Source organism: Rhodnius prolixus, unplaced genomic scaffold, assembly GCF_049639745.1.
Source record: "Rhodnius prolixus isolate KJV_2025 unplaced genomic scaffold, Rpr scaffold_12, whole genome shotgun sequence".
Classification (NCBI taxonomy): Eukaryota; Metazoa; Arthropoda; class Insecta; order Hemiptera; family Reduviidae; genus Rhodnius; species Rhodnius prolixus.
Genome location: NW_027411635.1, coordinates 617,586 through 641,000, shown reverse-complemented (window position 1 = coordinate 641,000; position 23,415 = coordinate 617,586). Strand labels below are relative to the sequence as shown.

Genomic DNA, 23,415 nt, shown 5'->3' with positions numbered 1-23,415 from the left:
ATCTTTGGGGTTTGATTGTATAAATTACATTATTGATTTTAAATTTAATAAGATAAGGGCCACCCAACCTTATTTAGGAATTATAGGAAAAAAACGTTTCTATGATATTTTTATGATTTAATATTTTTCCAATTTTTAATGTCCGCCATTATTGATAATTTGTTGTGTACCGCCAACTAGCAACTCGCGTACCATTGGTTGGGAAACGCTGCTTTAGTTTATAAACATTCAAGACAGTCTGTGTTTGGCTATCATACTGATTGGACGTGTCTTCAAAGTTCAAAACAGACATGTGCTCTTCTTAGTGTTTCATTTTTGCTTTCATTTTGAAAAATCAGTGTTAAATGTGAAAAATTTTGTATATTTTCATTTTAATTATTACATTTTTATTTAATTTCCTAAAAGTAAGTTACTGGTTATTATTTTTGTCATCATAGTTTAAGGTAAGTGAGTAAATAATAGTAAATATCATCTAGCTATAATGGGGGCGAATAGAGGAGGTACAATATCCCCAGATAAAGATGTGAGGGACTTCGTTGAGGAGAGTATGGAAGGATTGGAAAAAGTTGGATTGGATGAATTACTGAAAAATAAGGAAACTATTAAAGAAAGTGTTACAGGAAATGAAATTAGAATTAAAGAATTTTATGAACCGAGGGATACCGGGCCTTTTTCAGCTTTATATAGAAAGTAAGGGTTAAGGGGAAGGTACAGGCAGGCTTCATCCCATGAAAATAGGGCAGAAAATATTGAAACATCATCCTATAATTGGTAATAGCATTACTGATATTGAAAAAGCGGGTTAAATAAGTTCTTTATTAATTAGTCCCGTCACTCCAAAAAATGTAGCAGGCGGATTAATCCCACAGAATCCATACACACCCCAACTCCGTGCCTAGTCAAGTAGTAAAGAAATTAATAATGGCTAAATAAAACAATAACTGTTAAGAGATGATACTCTCAGTAGTAAATAATCTCAAATCAGAGAATTATATGTCCGTAAAAGGGTTACAAACATTAATTAACGATAGAGTAGATCACTTATTACCATATTCAAATTATAAATTATGAAGTCATTTAGCGAATTAATGAAAGAATCGATCCCTGTATTGGTGAAATTAGCCATGAATTTAAGATTTACAAAAAATTTATAATAAATGTTGTCTTTAAATATGTTATTACAATGGAACGCCAGATCGGCGATCGCTAATAAAGGTAGTTTAGAGTTTTGTTTACAGGAAAACAAATATTAACTCTTTCCGGCACGATTTAATAATGAAAAACTTAGCTTGAAATAACCAAATTACTTAATTCACACAGTTTATAATTTTTATGACCAAATCTTGCTCTCTTAGATGCAATAAACTGCATAAAATTCAATCGACCTTTTATATTTCATCAAAGACTCGTCAATAGATACGCTACTTTTGGGAGTGTAAAAATTAGTAAATTTATCGTTTAGATAATTTATTATATTTCGAATCTTTTTTAATTCATCGTTTTCGTCCGCTTTTTCATAATCTACAAAATGCAGGAAGCGTGATATAGCCAAGAACCTTCTGAGAGACCTAGTCTGTGAAAATATTGGCGTATGTACTTATTAGCCTTTTCAAGCAGTACATTTTTAAATCTGATTTTTTTTATTTGCGACATAATAATGCATAGCGCGAAATATTCTTTTTTATCACGTCAACAGTTACAGGAAACCATTCTACATCTATTTCCTTGCTCGAACAATGTTCTTCAAACATCTCTAATAACTTCGCATTACACCAGGTTTTTTGCATAAACAGAGGGTTTACACCAGGCGTTCCTGTAAATTTTTTTAATTTCAGGCACATTATCTATTTCCTTCCAAATCCATTCTTTCGATGATGTGTCTGCGATTCCCAGAAGGTTCACTATTATCACTTATTAGTCGCCTAGCACGTTTTCTCGTTCTTGATAATATTTCGCTTTCATTACTTTCATTATCAGTATCAGATAAATTTATACTTATTTCTTCTGATTCATCATAATCGCTTCAATCACCTTGATCTTCATAGTCTGCACTACTCTTACCCATTATGGTGTTTATTGTACAACACGATTTTCCTTTAGCGAAAATATACAGGGTGAACCAGTAAGTATTGTCCATAGGCCTACTGTGTGTAGTACATCTAAAGTGGAGTTCAATGACGTATTGGCCAACTTCATATTTTCCACTGTTCTTGAGTGACGTCACTTTAATTTTTTTTTTTCTAAAATCATTACTTTTTTGCAATAAAAATGTTATTACTCAGAAAGTTTTAGTCCGAATTCGATTCTGATGACACGGTTAGAAAGACAGATAAATTTTCTAAAAATTGACACCATTTCGAAGCATAAGTTATTCTCCAAACAGCCTAATCTTCCTCCGAATGCTGGAAATATTATCTGTTGTTATCTTCACGACGTAATTGTATAATACAACATAATATAATGCAACGTAATATAATAAGATTATAATATAATAAAATTTTCTTTTACATTCTAGAGATAACATTAAATTTTTATTATTATTATTTTATAATTGATTTCCAATTTTGTTTTTACATATTCTTTGGGTTTCAATCTCTTAAATATTGAATTTTAAGGGTTTTTCTTTAATTTCTTGTACAGCTGGTTTAGGTTTATCTGATATAAGTATTGTTTTAAACTGTTTAAATCTACATATTAGATAAACAATAATACAGGAGATAATGACAACTATTATAAAAATACAACATATGATTATATTCCACAAAATATTATTATTATTCATCTTGTATTCTGTTATTGGAATTACAGGGTTTAAAGGTATATCTTTAATTGAGGGTATTTTCTCCTAAATTTTTCATTGTAACATACGTAGAGCTTTAGAATCTTCTACTTTCACTAAACCTTCCGGTATTTTAATGTCTTTAAATTTTATGTTGGGATTTATTCCATATCCTTGTTTTAAATTCTGAATTGGTATTTTAATTATTTGTTCAGAGTTACCAGCCAGACTAAGGGATAAATGCTTTTCCTGGGTATTGAGGTATTTTAGAGGGGTGATTGCGTTCGGTGTCACTAATTCTAAATTTTGTTCGGTCGTGATCGGAGACGTTCGGCCAGGTCGGCTGGCTATGACTTCGCGCTGGTCAGCCCATCGTCCGCGCGCGTACTGACATACGCATCCGCTGGACTTTCAGCTTTTCTTGTATATTTAAAACCTTATTCTTATTCTCTGAAGCTTTGTATACATTTTAACTTATTTTCTATGTTATTCTGTGCTCACGCTACCCAACTACCCCCTCTACCTTCTCTTAGACCACATGGTCACCTCCTTATCTATCGAGGGAGTCCGCTACTGACCAGCGTCCTGTACGGTGCTTGGTCTGCTGTATGTGCCTTGCAGCCTGCTGGTTTTACTGTGCTTCTTACCACTTCTCTACGCTGCTACGCTTCGCTTCCGCCTTGGTGGTATACACGTACCATCACTCGATTGGCATCAAGGGACATCACCCCAATTATTCTACGCTTCCGGTGCAAGGTTCGTTCTCTCCCTACGCCTTTCCTGAGATTTCCCTCTTCCTCCACGCTACGCTTACCCCCACAGAACGCATATACAGTTACCATTTCCGCTTTCCTCAGACAAGTATATACAGTTACCATTTCCGTTTTCCTTAGAGACGCTTATACCTCTACCATATCCGCTTTCCTGGCATTCACCCATATACCTCTAGCACTGCGCTTCATTAGCTTCACTTCCGGCCGCAAGGGTAAGTGTTACTCATTCCTACCTCTGCTCTACTATCTATATATATTTGCATGTATTTAATTGTGAACCATTTCCGATTATTGTAACCCGCTTCGCCACTTCCGGGGTTATCCGCTGGCGCATAGCGTCACGCGCTGACACATTTTTTGTTAAATTAATGTTTGTTTTTAACTTTTTAAGATTATCTATTCCTAGTAAAATATCGAAGTTTCTATTAAATTTAAAAAGGTAAAATTTGAGATTTAATTCTTTTTGATTAAACAATTTTCCTAGTGGGATGAGCGTGCTAAAATTTTCTTTACTCTCTCAATGAGCTGTGGAAATTATAAATGGGTCTTTTTAGATGTATTTCTTAAAATATTTATTAGCTATGGCGGGGTTTACAAAAGACTTAGTGCTGCCTGTGTCAATTAGGATTTTTAAATTTTCGTTTGGGTATTCAATGTATGGGAGTATGGGACTTTGATTTTCGACAGTCATTAAGTGGTATCTGGGGATTGTGTTTGACTTATGTCTAAAAAATGATTTTGCTCAAACTCATTTTTAGGTTGATTGGCTTCTTCATTATTAATTTACGTATTATTTATTTCTTTGAAAATATAGTTATCTCGAGGAATTGGTACATTATATAGAGTGCGAAGTTTCGATTGTCCGACACTTTGGTTGACGTTGAAATATTGTGGTAGGTCTGTATTGGTTCTGTTGAGGTGGTGTGTATCTCCTAGGTTGTGATCCGCGTGCAATATTTATTGGACCAGAGGGAAACTGCGCCTTTTCTGGAAGTCTAAATAATGGTGTGTTCGTTGAAGGCTTGTAATTTGGTGTTGGATTTTTCCTGTAATAAACATCTCTCGACATTCGAAGTTTTGGTTAGAATGGTCATTTTTGGGGTCCTTTTAAGTACTGGAAATCATTGCGGAGCAGACCATCTAGTTCGTTAAGAGTTTGTGGATTTCGTGTAGCTAGATTGTTCCGAAGTGGATCTTTTAAGGAAATTATAGTGTGAAGCACTACGAGTTTCTCGGTTTGTTCAGTAATGATAGGGGCGTTTCTTGTTTATAAATGTGAAATTTTTCGATTATTAGGTCAAAAAAATCTGAAGGATTCTTGCCATTAAATTTAGTGTACATTATGTCAAGTAAGAGTCTGCTAGTGAGTGTTGTACAGTGAACATCGTGTCCGTCTTCAAGTAATATTTCTTTGGTTTCTGAGAGACATACGTTGATAAAAATTTGCAAAGTAGAAGATATAAAGTGCGGTCGTTAGTTGGTGAAAATTTTAAAAAAATTTATCGAGCAGTTTTCATGAAATTAGGAAAGTTTTGTGATAGTTTTTTGACTATTGTTTGTTAAACTTTTGGAGTTAGTGTACTGGAGGGGGTAAGAAGCAGAAGAAGACCCGCCTACTCTATTGCAGTATAAGTAGAATTTGGATTGTTTTCATAGAGATTATTGGAAAGTACGAGTCGTAAACAATCATTTCTTCGTTGGTCTGTAAGTACTGTACTTTTGTTACGAAGTAAAAGGGGATTATTCAAGGTCATCGTAACAGCTGACATTCAAAATCTATCTACTTTGAGTCAAAGTTTCATACTATTTTGCAACCGGCTATCAACTGAACTGTCCTCCGAAATTTTTCGATATTTTCTTATACATTAAAAAAAATACAAATAAAAATAGGAAAAGTTAAAATTTCATTTGATATTTTAGAAGTACGTTGAATTTACTTGAAGTTGTTGGATCTAATCAATAACGGATTGTCAATTAGTTATTAATTTTCTAATTGAAATTTATAATAGAACAATAAACATGTCTGTGGATGATAAACTAAATGAGATACTATTAAAACTAGGGAAATTGAACACGTTGGAGGAGAAGCTAACTAATTTAGGTTCTAAATTCGAAAATGAAATTATTTCATTGAAATCTGAAATTAATGAATTTAAAAATAATTATGAGGAATACAATATCCTACAGGATAAAAAGCGAAGGGAAAATAATGTGGTATATTTTGGAGTCAATCATGACTCTTATACGAGGGTCGTTTGAAAAGTCCGTGCAAAAATAAAAACTACTTAATTTTTTGAGATAAACCTTTTTTATTTTTCAACATAGTCTCCTTTTAGGCTTATACACTTCGTCCAACGCTGCTCTAGTTTGTTGATCCCTTCCGAATAATAGGATTTGTCCAAGTCTGAAAAATAGCCATTCGTTTCTGCAATCACCTCCTCGTTTGAATAAAATCTTTTTCCCGCCAGCCATTTCTTCATATTGGGGAACAAATAGTAGTCCGAGGGAGCCAAGTCTGGAGAATAGGGGGGATGTGAAACGAGTTGGAACCCTATTTCCATTAATTTTGCGACCACAACTGCTGAGATGTGAGCTGGTGCGTTGTCGTGATGGAAAAGGACTTTTTTGTGGGCCAATCGTGGGCGTTTTTCTTGCAGCTCGGTTTTCAAACGGTCCAAAAACGATGAATAATATGCACCTGTAATAGTTTTACCCTTTTCCAGATAGTCGATGAGGATTATTCCTTGCGAATCCCAAAAGACAGTCGCCATAATCTTTCCGGCCGAAGGAACGGTCTTCGCCTTTTTTGGCGCAGATTCCCCCTTGGTAACCCATTGTTTAGATTGTTCTTTGGTCTCAGGAGTGTAGTGATGTATCCATGTTTCATCCACAGTGACGAAACGACGCTTAAAGTCCTGCGGATTCTTCTGGAACAGCTGCAAACCGTCCTTGCAACACTTCACACGATTTCGTTTTTGGTCAAGCGTGAGCAATCGCGGCACCCATCTTGCGGATAGCTTTGTTATGTCCAAATGTTGATGCAAAATATTATGTACCCGTTCATTCGAGATGCCCACAGCACTAGCAATCTCACGCACCTTCACTCTTCTGTCATCTATCACCATATCATGGATTTTATCAATGATTTCTGGAGTAGTAACCACAACAGGGCGTCCAGAACGTTCAGCGTCACTTGTGCCCATATGGCCACTCCGAAAATTTTGAAACCACTTATAAACTGTTCTAATCGAAGGTGCAGAGTCACCATAATGTTTATCAAGCTTCTCTTTAGTCTCCTGAGGCGTTTTGCCTTTCATAAAGTAGTGTTTAATCAACACACGAAATTCTTTTTCGTCTATTTTTTGAAAATCACTCGACTTCCTCGATTCAAACGAATGCCAAACACAAAGAAATAGACCGATCTGGCTGAAACTTGGTGTGTGTTCTTCCAAGAGATGCTACTAACTAAACATAACCTCGATACGCGCCAGTAGTGCTATCTCTCTGACTTTGCACGGACTTTTCAAACGACCCTCGTATATCTGCTTTGAACCAAGTTAAGGCAATTCTGAGTGCAATGGAATTAAATTTTAATGACTACAACATTCAAGTACAAGTACAAGCTCTCTCTGACAGAAGAGTGGAAGGGAGTCAAAATAAAGGAAGATCTTCCCACTAATATTAGACAAATAAGGAAGGAGTTGTTCCCATTCTCCCAGCTGCACAAAACGAGAGGTGACAAAGTTATGATTAAGTATGATAAACATGTGGTAAATGGAAACTTTTTCAATCTGGAGCAACTGAGGAATAAGCAATATTCGATAAATAAAAGATAGCGTAGTGAGGAGAGTTCTCCATCTAAATTGGGTAAGAATAGGAAAAGCAAAAATATTGTTAAAAAAGTGTCTAATATAGATAAACGTTCTAGAAGCAATAGCCTAGATACATTTTTCAGAACGAAGAATGCACTCGAGAAAGGAAAGGAAGAAGAGAGGGAGCTTCCAAATGTTTCGTATCAATGTGTGGTCAGAGATTAGCAATTACTGGATCGATCGGAGGATAACGGCATACAAATCGGACATCTAAATGGCAATCGAAATACAGAAGAAAAGGAAAAATTAAAAAGCATAAAACAGGAAAATAAGGTAGTGAAGAGTTTGGAAAACAAGAATGTTCTTAGAATTTGTACACAAAATGTTAGGACACTGAGGGGAGAGGAGAGATTAGAAGAATTGGAAACTGCAAGAGAAGATCTCAAGTGGGATGGACATTGATGCTTGGAGAAGAAAAGGGAAAGAGCTCGCAGCGGACTCTGATTCCCAGTAGGATTGGTCTCCGTGGGAAGTCTGACCATTACTCCCGTAAGGGAAGGCCAGTACAAAGGAAAAAAAAATAAATAAAATAAAAATAAAAATAATTAAATAAAAAATTAAGTGAAAAGTAAAATGGTTTAATTTTAATACTTCTTATGTAATATAGTATTGATCTGAACGATAATTATTTATTTTAATTTAATATTGTACATACGAGGTGTGTTCAAAAAGTAACGGGAATTTTCGTTTTTTGAAAAAAATATTTATTTATTCATCTACATTAATATTGTCGCCTTCAAAGTAGTCCCCTTCGCATACAATACACTTGTGCCAGCGCTTTTTCCAATCCTCGAAACACTTCTGAAACTCGATCTTTGTGATAGCTTTCAGCTCTTTCAGCGATTCGCTTTTAATGTCATCTATACTTGTAAAACGACGGCCTTTTAATGTTCTCTTTATGTTTGGAAATAGAAAAGTCACATGGAGCCATGTCTGGCGAATATGGAGGCTGGGGCATCGTTAAAGTTTTGTTTTTGGCCAAAAATTCACGAACAAGCAATGAAGTGTGAGCAGGTGCATTATCGTGGTGCAAAATCCATGAATTGTTTTGCCACAAATCCGGGCGTTTTTTCGGAATGCTTCACGCAAACGGCGTTGAACTTGTAGGTAGTACTCCTTATTGATTGTTTGACCTTGTGGCAAGAATTCATGATGCACTATGCCATTAAAATCGAAGAACACAGTGAGCATAACCTTCACATTCGACCGCACTTGTCGAGCCTTTTTCGGTCTTGGCGATCCAGAATGCCTCCACTGGGACGATTGAGCATATTTACTGAGAGTTTCGACATCATATCCGTAAACCCATGTTTCGTCACCTGTTATAACACGTTTCAGTAGATCCGCATCGTTGTCGACTTCATTGAGTGACTCTTGAGCAACTTCCATTCTCCGCTGTTTTTGTTCGAAATTCAACAATTTTGGAACAAATTTTGCTGCCACACGTTTCATACCCAAAACATCCGAAAAAATTTCATGGCATGAGCCAATTGATATGGCAACATCATCAGCGACTTCTCTGATTGTGATTCGGCGATCGTTCATAACCATTTCTTTCACTTTTTTCACGTTTTCATCGGTTGTTGATGTGCTTGGACGTCCAGGTCGTTCGTCATCTTCAACGTTTTCGCGGCCATCTTGGAAACGCTTATACCACTCGTAAATCCTTGTTTTACTCATAGCAGACTCACCATATGCCTTTATTAACATTTCACACACTTTATTTCATTTTTTACGCAAAATTTAATACAAATTCTTTGATCCATTTTTTTTAACAAACAAAAATCGCCAAGCTCGAAAAACACGTCTAACCTTAACGGCTGCCACTTAAGAAGTAAACAATGAATATTACTGAAAATTTTATCGTACTTCAGGGGCATGTGTACCAACATAATAAAAAAAAAAATTTTACAATCAGACTCTCCAAACCCGCGAAATTTAAAAATTCCCGTTACTTTTTGAACACACCTCGTATTATATACATTTAGGTTTTTTTTGTATATCCTCTGTATAAATAAAGGCTTTATTTTATTTTATTTTTTTTTTTTAGCGCATCAACAGCTGAGGTTATTTGCGCTCAGAGCTTTTTTCAGTGCACTGCCGGCCTCCGGACAGTGTTCTCTCGTTACAGACAACACTGTCCATCACCGGACAGTGAGCTGTAAGAAGCTCCTAGGAAGAGAAAATCTAAGGGTCAGCTGCTGGATTCGAACCCGGGACCTCCGCGTGGGAGTCCAGTATGCTAACCTCATAGCTAATCCCTTCCCTGCTTTATTATTATTATTATTATGTCAAGTAAAATACTACTAGACATTTGTTTATTCCCGAATTTCTATATCAAAAATTGTTTTAAAGGGTCCCAATTAGCGAAATTTAATTCTTGAATTACCTCGGCTGCTTTGTCTACTAATTTTCCTTTTATATTTATAAAAGCTAACTTTTTATATTCTTGGGAAACTGGAGGGTTACAACTAATTTTAGCTTTTATTGCTGAGATAGATGTCATTTTCGATTTTTTTCTTGGGATTTGTGAACTTGAAAATATTTATCATTTACAGAATAAATTTAAATTACACAAATAAGTACAGAATAGTGTCTTAAAATTGACCAAAGTAAAATTATATTATAGTAAAAGATTAAAAGATTTGTTAGTTATAGTTAGCACTAAACCTACCGATATTTATGCATAACTATTCCTACCGTGACCGGTCAAATGACCGGACTTTAAAATCACTTAAATTTCTTATTTTAGAATGAAGATAATAATTATTTAACAATGAAAAAGCATAGTTTCTTTTGATTAAAAATAAATCTCGTAGATTTTACTCTTTATTCCATCATTTTTTATAATTATAGGCTTTTCAATTGCACATTTCCCGCATACGTATGTTTTATAGTTTAGACAGCACTTTTTAGTCTTATTGCCTTTGCAGTATCTTATTTGGCTATTTTCCGACCATTTGTTTGTGTACTAATATTTGTCATGCTTTTGCAATGGTATCACAAATTTTGCCTTGAAATTTCACTTCCGGTAGTTTTTTATACAAAATCCATGGATTTATCCCGGGCCGAAGTCTAGGATATTGAAAACTATTTGTTGAGGCCATCTCCGAGATTTTCCACGGTTATATTTCCTCCACGAGCTGTATGCATTTCTGCTAATTTCAGAGCGACAAACTCCCCAAGCGGAACTATAGGTTCTCTGCTTTCACGTTTTCCCAAAAATGGAAAGCCTTTTATTGCATCGAACGCTAGCCAAGATTTGATACCAAATTTGTCTTGTTTGTTTGGCAAGTACTAAGTAAATCTGTATCTTGACTTTGTTGGGAACAAATGTCCTTGGAAGAGATATATGCTCTTGGTTAGAACAGTTTTGACTGTTCTCAACGAATTTGTTCCAAAATTTAGAAATCAAAGCAAATTTATCGGTTTGTAAACGATTATTTCTTTGATCCACTCGAATAAACCTCAAAACTTCCGTCTATACATTTCTGCTCACAGTGTTTGAGAAGAATGCTCGTCCCTATTTTTGTTCCAGTGAAAAGGGCAATATCGTTCATTTTTTGCCTCATATGCACCACATGCAAACAATAATCCGATAAATGCATTATCAAATTGAATTTTCGAGAGAATTCTGTTACAAAAATAAATAAATAAATAAAATATTAAATAATTAAATAATAAGTAAATAAAATGAAAATATTCAGCCGGTCAAATGACCGGTCGCGGTAGTTAAGACGGACTACAAAGTTTTCTCAAAAATCAAATATTAGGAAAAGAAGTGAATATTAAAAAAAACAATTGAATACATATTTTAGGAAAAGTCGTGAAGTTTAATGGCGGTATGATGACGCTGTAATTAGAAAATTTAAATCAAATTTAAAAAACAGTCAATTGACCGGTCGTGGTAGGTTTAGTGTTAGTAAATAATAAATTTTAAATTTGCCTTGTTAATTATTTAATTAGTAAAGATAATTTAAATTAATATAATCAAATTTATATTTTGCAATTGTATTGAAAACAGACTTACAGTGCCAGAACGAAGATGACAGACTGCATAATCTTGATTGTAGACTTATTGGTTGAAATTCTTCTTGAGAGGTGGAGGTTCTTCTGATCGTTAATCGTTAAAACGAATGGAGAACCGTATTCAGCAATTTTCCCGAGCTTGACTGATGATTGGTTGTTGAAGTCCTATTTTGTTAGTCCTACCGACTGCGCCGGTTATATTTTTTAATTGAACCACTGTGTTTTTAACACTAGGTTTACGGACGTTTCTTATATACCTATCTCTACGGCCCCCGTCAAATTGACGGGTGAATTAAAAAACGCCTTTCTTTAAAAAACAGATTTATTCAAGTCAACTCCAAATTGTTTAAAAAATATCATGGAAATAATAACAATAATCTTACTTATTCAGTACATTTTTTACAGGTATATTCCGCTTTGCCCGTGCATTCTCCGCATACCACTTTTTTGCAAGATATGCCACAAATGCTGCTTTTATTTTTGTTGCAGTGTCCCAGTTGGCAACTTTTTCGCTCTTGTAATATTATAGATGATGAAGAAGCGGCTGATCGTTGGCAAATGTTCTCCTTGTTTTCCGCATCTAATTCCTCGGCTAAACTAAACATGTATTGTTTCCTGGATATTGTGGCTCCGGTGCACTCTTTATATAGTATCAACCAGTTTATTGCTGCCAAATTAAAACTGTCCGGTAGGACAGTTGTATAAGGGTTGATCATCAAAAACTGCACGAAAAAGCGTAACGTTGAAAAACACCTAACTTTGACAATTTTTTTCTCTTTTTCTATAAAAGATAAAATTCCCAAATTTTCTTTAAATCTTACTCCAAACCCTCCTTTATAACTGTAATTTTTTTGCAACAGCCTAGATTTGATAGATATTGAGAAAAAAGATGCTGAAAATGAGCAAAAACGGCATTTTCAAAAATTGTTCTTGTTCTTGTTCTTCTTCTTCTTCTTCTTCTTCTTCTTCTTCTTGTTGTTGTTGTTACCTTTTTTGTAAACAACGTAGCGCCTAAACGCGTGAACCGATTTTCATGAATGAGGTGTCATTCGAGTCGGAATGTTATGTAGATGTGCCTTTTGGGGGTCTCGATGCTGCACATCGAATGGGAGAGGAGTTAGCCCCCTTTATGTAAGGCCCCATCCAAAATTATTATCATTAATTACTCTGTAAATCTTAGCCCGATTTTGATAAAATTTGGTAGGATGACAGGGTTAGGGCTCCCCTACATAACATTAAAGCGACGATCTGTTCTTACACTTGTTAAGGGGAAGTATAGCAATCGTTTCAAATTATCGAAACGTGAACCGATTTTCATGAATAAAGTGTCATTCGAATCGAAATTTTGTACAGATTTGCACTTTAAAAGTCTCGACGCTGTGCCTCATAAGGAGGGGAGTTTGCCCCACCCAAGTAAGGCCCTTTCTAAAACTATTATTACCAATATTTTTATAACGGTTAGTCCGATTTTGATAAAATTTAGTAAGAAGAAGTGGTTAAAGCTCCTCTACGTGGCTGTGAAGTGCCATCATGCTTTTACACCTACTAAGAGGAAGTATTGCAATCGTTAAAATTTTCAATGAGTGAACCGATTTTCATCAATGAATTGTAGTTCGATTCAAAATCTTTGCCTCTTTGCCTTTTAGGGAGAAATACTGTAATCGCAGTTTATTTTTCTTACTCCTCTTAAAGGGAAGTACTGAAATCGCAGTTTAATTTTGCTATTTACGTACAAATTACCTTCCTATTTTATTCAAAACGCTTTCTCAAAAAAAATTGTCATTGAGGATGGCTTGGGGACCGCAACTATAATCATTCTTTAAAAAGATTTGTCCAGTGGTAGTAACTCCGACTTAACACCTTTTCAGGTTATAATGATAAAATTAAATTTATTATTCCCAATTTTAATAAAATCTGTAAAGCAGATATGTAACTTTGCAAAACATACAAAAAAGAAAATCTGTCCAAAAGGTACAAAAATCTCTTTAACAAAAACTTACAGTTTAAAATGTTAAGTATAAGGGTTGATTAAACGCCAAAAGGTACACAAATCAGCAAGTACCCAACATTTCATTCAAGCTTAGTTGATATAATTTAAGTAATTTTGCTGCATTAACTTTTCCTTCACATTTTTTAGAATTTATTAGATGTCACATACCCTTATGCTGGCCAGTTCATTCATAATAGTTATAATTGTGATAAAATGTATATTATATCTTCGTATAAATAGGTACTTTATTTTAACTCTATTCCAAATTATTCTTCTGATTCTGAAGTTGTCACATATACATGCATGTTAAATTAGAAAAAGACAAATTTAGAGTCGGCTACTGTTTAAATTTGAATCACGGAGGATTTAAAGCAATATTTCAGTCTTGAATTCGTCTTACCGAAATATTCGTGAGGACAAATAACACACAGTTAATAACAAGTAGATTATTCAACATTATTTATTCATTTCTCAATTGTAATTTAATTTAGTCTCCCTAATTTTACTTATAGTAAAATACTGGAATAAATAGCTGTCCTAAAAATATGCATATCTTATTTATTTTATATTACATATACACAACATTGTGGGAAGAACACCTAGATTGAGAATGTAATTGAAGAAAACTATATTATTTACGATAAAGCCAGATTGACTACTACATAAAATAACAATTACTTTAATCGCAGAATGAACTTAAACCGACGATTTTTATTTAAAAATAAAAATAAATAAAATCATTGATGTATGTTGGTGTAAGCAATTTTTAAAAAAGTTTATGAATTTTTTAGCCTCATATTTTTTTATTTTTTATAACGTTTTCTTTTTCACCAGTGATTAATAGTTTGATTATTATAGATAAATAGATATTACAGTCAATCTAAGTTAAATGGTGTGCTACTTGAACAAATATTTTGTAGATGAAAATGGCCAGCATAAGGGTATGTGACATCTAATAAATTCTAAAAAATGTGAAGGAAAAGTTAATGCAGCAAAATTACTTAAATTATATCAACTAAGCTTGAATGAAATGTTGGGTACTTGCTGATTTGTGTACCTTTTGGCGTTTAATCAACCCTTATACTTAACTTTTTAAACTGTAAGTTTTTGTTAAGGAGATTTTTGTACCTTTTGGATAGATTTTCATTTTTGTCTATTTTGCTAAGTTACATATCTGCTTTACTATTTTTTTTAAATTTGGAATAAGCAATTCTATCATTATAACCTGATAAGGTGTTAAGTAGGAACCGTAACTACCACTGGAGAGATCTTTTTAAAGAATGATTATAGTTGCGGTCCCCAAACCATCCTCAATAACAATTTTTTTGAGAAAGCCTTTTTATATAAAATAGGAAGGTATTTGTACGTAAAAAGCAAATTTAAACTGCGATTTCAGACCTTCCTTTTAAGAGAAGTAAGAAAAATAAACGGGCGATTACAGTACTTCTCCATAAAAGGCAAAGAGGCAAAGATTTTTAATCGAACGACAATTCATTAATGTAAATAGGTTCACCCATTGATAATTTTAACGATTGCAGTACTTCCTCTTAGTAGGTGTAAGAGCATGATGGCACTTCACAGCCATATAGAGGAGCTTTAATCACTTCTTCGTGCTAAATTTTATCAAAATCGGACAAAGCGTTATAGAAATATTGGTAATAATAGTTTTAGAAACGGCCTTACTTGGGTGGGGCAAACTCCCCTCCATATGAGGCATAGCGACGAGACTTTTAAAGTGCAAATCTATACAAAATTTCGATTCGAATGACACTTCATTCATGAAAATCAGTTCACTTGTCGATAATTTGAAACGATTGCTATACTTCCCCTTAACTAGTGTAAGAGCAGATCGCCGCTTTAATGTTACGTAGGGGAGCCCTAACTCTATCATCCTACCAAATTTTATCAAAATCGGGCTAAGATTTACAGAGTAATTAGTAATAATAATTTTGAAGGGGGCCTTACATAAAGGGGGCTAACTCCTCTCCCATTCGGTGTACAGCGTCGAGACCCCCAAAAGGCACATCTACATAAAATTCCGAATCGAATGTCACCTCATTCATGAAAATCGGTTCTCGCGTTTAGGCGCTACGTAGTTTACAAAAAAGGTAACAACAACAACAACAACAACAACAACAACAACAACAACAACAACAACAACAAGAAGAAGAACAACAACAATTTCTGAAAATGCCGTTTTTGCTCATTTTCGGCAACTTTTTTCTCAAAATCTATTAGGTCTGGGGGGTTGCAAAAAAATTACAGTTATAAAGGAGGGTTTGCCCTATATTTTAAAGAAAATTTGGGAATTTTATCTTTTATAGAAAAAGAGAAAACAATTGTCAAAGTTGGGTGTTTTTCAACGTTACGCTTTTTCGTGCAGTTTTTGACGATCAACCCTTATACAAGTGTCCTACCGGACAGTTTTAATCTAATAAAGATTTTGAAGAGGCCGTCGGAAATTGCCTGCTTTTACGCTATATTTGCGTGCCATCTGGTCAACGACGTCCACTCCCAACTCCATTTTTTTTATTATTAAAACTGTCCGGTAGGACAGTTGTATAAGGGTTGATCGTCAAAAACTGCACGAAAAAGCGTAATGTTGAAAAACACCCAACTTTGACAATTTTTTTCTCTTTTTCTATAAAAGATAAAATTCCCAAATTTTCTTTAAAATAAAGGGCAAACCCTCCTTTATAGCTGTAATTTTTTCGTAATAACATAGATTAATTAATTTTCGAGAAAAACGATGCGAAAAATGCACAAAAACTACATTTTCAAAAATTGTTGTTCTTTTTCTTCTTCTTCTTCTTCTTGTTACCTTTTTTGTAAACTGCGTAGCGCCTAAACGCACGAACCGATTTTCATGAATGAGGTGTCATTCGATTCGGAATTTTATGTAGATGTGCCTTTTGGGGGTCTCGAGGCTGTACATCGAATAGGAGAGGAGTTAGCCCCCTTTATGTAAGGCCCCCTCCAAAATTATTATTACTAATTACTCTGTAAATCTAAGCCCGATTTTGAAATAATTTGGTAGGATAATAGAGTTAGGGCTCCTCTACGTACCATTAAAGCGGCGATCAGCTCTTACACTTGTTAAGGGAAAGTATAGCAATCGTTTCAAATTATCGACACGAGAACCGATTGTCATGAATGTAGTGTCATTCGAATCGAAATTTTGTACAGATTTGCACTTTAAAAGTCTGAACGCTGTGCCTCATAAAGAGGGGAGTTTGCCCCACCCAAGTAAGGCCCTTTCTATTACCAATATTTCTATAACGCTTAGTCCGATTTTGATAAAATTCAGCTCGAATAAGTTGTTAAAGCTCCTCTACTTGGCTGTGAAGGGCCATCAAGCTCTTGCACCTACTAAGAGGAAGTACTGCAATCGTTACAATTATCAATGGGTGAACCTATTTACATTAATGAATTGTCGTTCGATTCAAAATCTTTGCCTTTTAGGGAGAAGTACTCTAATCGCAGTTTATTTTTCTTACTCCTCTTAAGAGGAAGTACTGAAATCGCCGTTTAATTTTGCTTATTACGTACAAATACCTTCCTATTTTATTCAAAACGCTTTCTCAAAAAAATTGTTATTGAGGATGGCAACTATAATCATTCTTTAAAAAGATCTCTCCAATGGTAGTTATGGTTCCGACTTAACACCTTATCAGGTTATAATGATAGAATTGCTTATTCTAAATTTTAAAAAAATCTGTGAAGCAGATAAGTAACTTTGTAAAGTAGACAAAAATGAAAATCTATCCAAAAGGTACAAAAATCTCTTTAACAAAAACTTACAGTTTAAAATGTTAAGTATAAGGGTTGATTAAACGCCAAAAGGTACACAAATCAGCTAGTACCCAACATTTCATTCATGCTTAGTTGATATAATTTAAGTAATTTTGCTGCATTAACTTTTTCTTCACATTTTTTTTAGAAATTATTAGATGTCACAGACCCTTATGCTGGCCAGATCATCCATAATATTATTTTGTTATAATTATGATAAAATGTATATTATATCTTCGTTTTTAAATAGGTACTTTATTTTAACTCCATTTCAAATTATTCTTTGGATTTATCTTTAATATGCCCTTTATGCTGAGTAGTCACATATACATGCATGTTAAAGTAGAAAAAGACAAAGTTAGAGTCAGCTACTGTTTAAATTTGAATCACGGATTTAACAGAATATTTCAGTCATGAATTCGTCTTACCGAAATATTCGTGAGCACAAATAACTCACAGTTAATAACAAGTAGATTATTCAACAATTATTGATTTCTCAATAAATTGTAATTTAATTTAGTCTCCCTAATTTTACTTATAGTAAAATACTGGAATAATCAGCTGTCCTAAAAATATGCATATCTTATTTATTTTATATTACATGTATACAACATTGTGGGAAGAACACCTAGATTGAGAATGTAATTGAAGAAAACTATATTATTTGCGATAAAGCCACTTACTTATTATTATAAACGTTTGACTACTACATAAAGTAACAATTACTTTAATCGAAGAATGAACTTAAACCGACGATTTTTATTTAAAAATAAAAATAAATAAATAAAATCATTGATGTATGTTGGTGTAAGCATTTTTTAAAAAAAGGTTTTGAATTTTTTAGCCTCTTTTTTTTTTTTTATTTTTATAACGTTTTCTTTCTAACATGTAATTAATAGTTTGATTATTATAGATTAATAGATATTACTGTCAATCTACAGTGCTACTTGAACAAATATTTTGTAGATGAAAATGGCCAGCATAAGGGTCTGTGACATCTAATAAATTCTAAAAAATATTAATGAATATTAATGCAGTAAAATTACGTAAATATTAATGAATTAATGAAGTTGGGTATTTGCTGATTCGTGTACCTTTTGGCGTTTAATCAACCCTTATACTTAACATTTTAAACTGTAAGTTTTTGTTAAAGAGATAATATGAAATAGATTCTGGAAGACGTTTGTGGTTGTCTTCTATTTGTACACCTGTATGTCTAGTGCTTAGAAGGAGAACTTTTATGTTCGGCATACATTTATATACAGTAAATTTTCTGATTTATATAAATCTGAGGAAAACAAAGTCATCTTATCTTTTTTCCTTTACGGGTTTTGGCAGTTCTCGTTTGTTTGACCGGATGGTCCCAACCAAAGTTGTTTTTCGAGCATAAATACGCATTTTCTTGCTCCGACGGAGTGTAAATAAATTCTCCTCTTCACTATCTGAAGATAAGTCTGTCCAACCACTTTCAACAGATTGTGTATTTTCACTTTCGGGTTCGCTTTCGCCTAATTCACATTCATTTTCTTCGGAGGTATCCTCGGAACAATCCGCATTGATCTCGAGGATTTTATCCAAAATCTTATTACATCTCCTGGATTTACGCATGGTTGCTAGAAAAAGGGGATCGATAACCATAAAAAAATACTGTGCTCTAATTCCATTACCCTACTGTAAATATGTTACCTACAATAAGCGGAGACTCTCTACAAGAGCCGAAACTTTTTGACACTATCTTTCTGAAACGTTCGTACACTGTAAATGCAGCATTCATACTGAAGTTCATTTCTTGTTTTGGAGTTCTTTTCGGCAAGAAGAAATAACAGTTCCGTAGCAGACCAAAATAATCACTCAGGTAATACGAGGCGCTATTGAGATAACGAATTGGAAACGGAGAACATAAAGACATTGCTTTCACTCTTATATTTACTACTGGATGAATAATGTGACGAACAAAGCAAAAATATAAGGATTATTTACGAGATAAGCGTACCCGTCAATTTGACGGATCCCGTAGAGATAGGTATACCACATATGAATCTCAAAAAGTAGAAGGCTTAGAAAAAGAAAACAGTTTGTTTAAATTCTTTGGAAGAAATGATTAATTTATTATGCATACGGTTGAAATCGATCAAGCGGTTTTCGAGATATTTCATTGCAAAGTTTGAATTCCGTCAAATTGACGGGGTCCGTAAATCTAGTGTTAAAAATACTTTATTTTTAAAATAAACACAACTACAGAGAAATAGAAAATTGATTGATAGTTAATGTTCACTTAACTTACAACAATTAGGGAACTCTAATGTCCTTACACTATGAAGGTGGAATATGAATTAAATTATAATTATGATCTTTGAATAATATCTGTGGTGTATACAAACATGACAAGGAGGGAGTTTCTAGTGCACTTGTGCACTTATGATGGCATTGCAAGAATTCCATGCATCTGCTTAATCAGTAAAAGAGAAGTGAACACTAAAATATAACCAACTATAACTTATATGTGTACTGGGTGTCCCAAGGTATATGGATAATGACTTTTTCTCGGAAACTAAGATAGCTAGAAAAAAACTAAGAAATACGTGTTCCCTTAGTTTTTTGTTAGAAATCCAAATTTAATTTGTAAATTTTTTTACGGGGCTTCTAGAAGCGAGCTACAGGAACCAACTTCATTTTTTCAAATGGATTCCTTGATTTTTTATATCCATATAGCTTGGGACACCCTGTATATTAAAACTGTCCGGTAGGACAGTTGTATAAGGGTTGATCGTCAAAAAAATGCTCGAAAAAGCGTAACGCTGAAAAACACCTAACTTTGACAAATTTTTTTCTCTTTTTCTAAAAAAGTAGTATATGTTTTATATACTGTAACTCAAATTAACTTGACTTAAACATAAAATGAAACCTAAAGAGCTGAAAATAATAATAATAAAATAATATTCATAAAAATAACTTATTTGTATTATTTACATTTGAGTATATTTCTACACACATTCTCAAACTACAGAATGTTTGAATTATTATATTCAACCATTATACCAGGCAACAAGAAAACTTCTGTTAGTGGATGCCGCCCTGGCATACCATCAAAGTCTGTTCCAATCCTTCCCGCTTTAACACTATATTTACCAGCAATTTAAATATACCCATTTCTACCAAAACCAGTCTTTATTTCAAAATGACTGGTCTTTAAGAAAAGTACTCAGTGAGGTTTCCAATCTTTATTTACTTTAAAAAAATAAAATAAGTTTAATAATTCATTGTAATAGATAAATAGATTTATAGAAATTATCAATTAATCCATTTAGTTGTTTTTTGTAGATCGGTCACAATTTTTACACACGTAGACTTTTCTCTGTGTACACTTTCCACATAAATTTTTGTTGCATATATTGCAAATAGTTGTGGTCTTATTATTATTGCAATATCCTATTTGACACCATTTTCGTACAGGAAGGGTCCCACTTGAACTTGGTATATTAGCTTCTTGTGGTTATTCCCTTGCAGTCTTGTATTCAGAAGCAAGTTCTTCAGCTAAGCGAAACAGAAAGTCCTTCCTTGATATAGTTTCACCCGTCGTGTTTTTATACAATATCCAGGAATTTATCCCAGCTAAATCTAAGATATTGAAAATAACTTGAAGTGGCCACCTTCTGGAACCTGGACTTGACACTATACTTTCGTGCCATTTGATCAGTGACATCGACTCCAAATTTAGTGTTGTTATAAAAGGACACAGTTTCGGGTAGTCTCTTCTTAGTTTTATCTATTTTTACGTGTTTGTGTTTTGTACTTAGTACAAGTACTTTCTTATTTGGTTTACTCTTGTAAACTGTAAGTGTACATCCATTTGATTCGTACAGCAACGTAGAGAAACGAGCCATGTCATCTTTCTTCTGTTTGCAATTTTTTGGTAGCTCCCTCTTGTTTGCACGTATTGTTCCAACTAAAGAAGATTTTTTAGACAGTAATTTTAACGCTAGGGGAACACTAGTAAAAGAATTGTCCGTTGTTATGGTCCTACCCTTCATAGTATATGGTTCTACAAGTTTCATTACAACTTAGTGGGGTTGATGAATCTCGAGCCTCATCTTTTCCTAAATAAGGAAAGCCACTTACCACATATTTGGTTTCAACATCAGAGGCCAGCCAAAATTTTATGCCAAATTTCTGAGGTTTGTTTGGCATATATTGTGTGAACCTGCATCTGGCCTTCGTTGGAAAAAGCTGCTCATCCACCGTAATATAAGCTCCTGGTTTGAAGCAATTTCGACTATTTTCAATAAATTTATCCCAAACTGTTGAAACTAAAGCGAATTTGTCCCTTTGCAAACGTTGACTCCTCTCATTTTCTTTGTCGAAGCGAATGAAACGTAGAATCTCGGTGAAATCACGTCTACTCATAGTTGAAGGAAAAAAATTTGGTCCCAACTTGTTATTCCATAAGTATTCAAGTCTCAAATTTTTTCCTTCGTATGCCCCACGTGCATACAATATTGCAATAAACGCCTTCAATTTTGCTTGTGTAAGTGTCCATTTTTTCCCCAAAACTCGAGAGGCTTCCAACTCTGTACAAGTTCTTATATGTGCTAAGATGTGATGGTCAATTAGTAATAAAAATGCGCTAATTAGCTCCCCCTTCAAAATATTTCTTTTTGCGTATGCTGTAGGCCCGGGTACATCCTTGAAAATACTCTGAACTGGCAATCTTCGTCTTCGTTCATTTGGAATGTTTTCGTAATCACTATCGCTTGGCTCATCTCCATTGTCCTTATCAGAAATTCCGTTATCACTACTCTCGATAACAATACTGTCATTGCTACTGCCGTGTCGATCACTTTGGTTCTTTAATAATTCACTTTCGCCTACATATAGTTCATCATTTTCAACATCCGACCATTCCATAGGTATGCTGGTTAGATTTTCCAAATACGCAGAAGGTTACATTCGTTTTGCCATTTTCAGGGCCTGACGATAACTATAAAAATAAGTTGAAACTAATAATAGGATAGTATCTCTCTCTGTATTTAGTCTTCTTACTGAAGAATCTATTTTTGAATACTACAAAATCTATATAAATGTTTTTTACCAGTGTCACAACAAAATCTTACAGCCGACACCTCAAAATTCAATGAAAGAATGAAAATGTATTAGTAATTTAGCGATGAAGTTGCAGGAACTCACTAACTTTTGCTGACCGAACTTATTACAGTGCCATCATGATTTTACTACGTCACTCGATTAGAATCGTAACAATACTTGTAAATATAGCTGACCGCGACTAAGCTGACGTTTTATTTATTTATGTATTTATTTTATGTATGTATGTATTTATTTATTTATTTATGACGTTTTATGACTATTTATGAGAATCATGGTTATCCCGGAATCACATATTTTGTCCCGAAAAATGTTGCAGAACTTACCTATTGTTGTAGCTGCCCCAATGTCATTTCATCAAATAGAAACTTGCACCAGTCATTTTGACTGGTACTGGTACAAGTGTCAATAACAAAAAATATATTTGTTACGAATATACAGGGTGTTCAGCATAAGACTACGGTAACTTCGGGAGGCGATTCTGGGCATCATTTGCAACAAAAAATTCCATATAAACTATGGCTCGATTCGGCTCCGTTTTATAGATATTTTTAATTTTATGTTTTTTCAAGGTGTTACTACTTTTTAGCAAACAGTTGTCTATATTTCTAAAACTATTAAAACTACAGCTATTTTAATAAGCTCATTAGAAAGAAGGTTAAATTTCTTTTTAAATAAGCTAATTTGTATTCCAAAATAATAATACAAAGTATTTCAAATTGTGGCCCAAACATAAAAAATAGCAAGGTTCTAATTTTTTCCAAAAACTTTGACTTCATTTTTCTCAAAAACATTTTATATGAAAAAACCGTGCACTATTCAGGAAAAACATCTACATACGATCACCTTTCGAACGGTATACAATAATTGGGATTATGTTAAAAATTGATGCAGAAATCTGTGATTAATTGCAAAAAAGTAGGCCTCAAAACAACGTCGGCATGAAAGGAATTCACCTACCATAAGAATATAACTGATCAGAATCATCAAATCCAGTACGATTTTTTGCAAACGTGTAATTTAATAATTGATTTATTTAAGAACTATATTCAAAAATATAAAACTTACATTAAAAATAAT

At 33.8% G+C, this 23,415-nt stretch overlaps 1 long non-coding RNA gene across 1 annotated transcript in view; it reads left to right on the top strand.

Moving 5' to 3' along the window:
- Positions 1-3,308: 3,308 nt before the first annotated feature.
- Positions 3,309-23,415, top strand: part of LOC141462087 (uncharacterized) — a 139,386-nt gene continuing 119,279 nt past the window's right edge. Inside the window, exon 1 of the long non-coding RNA XR_012463102.1 lies at positions 3,309-3,764. This is a non-coding gene — a long non-coding RNA (uncharacterized lncRNA). The remainder of the gene's footprint in view (positions 3,765-23,415) is intronic.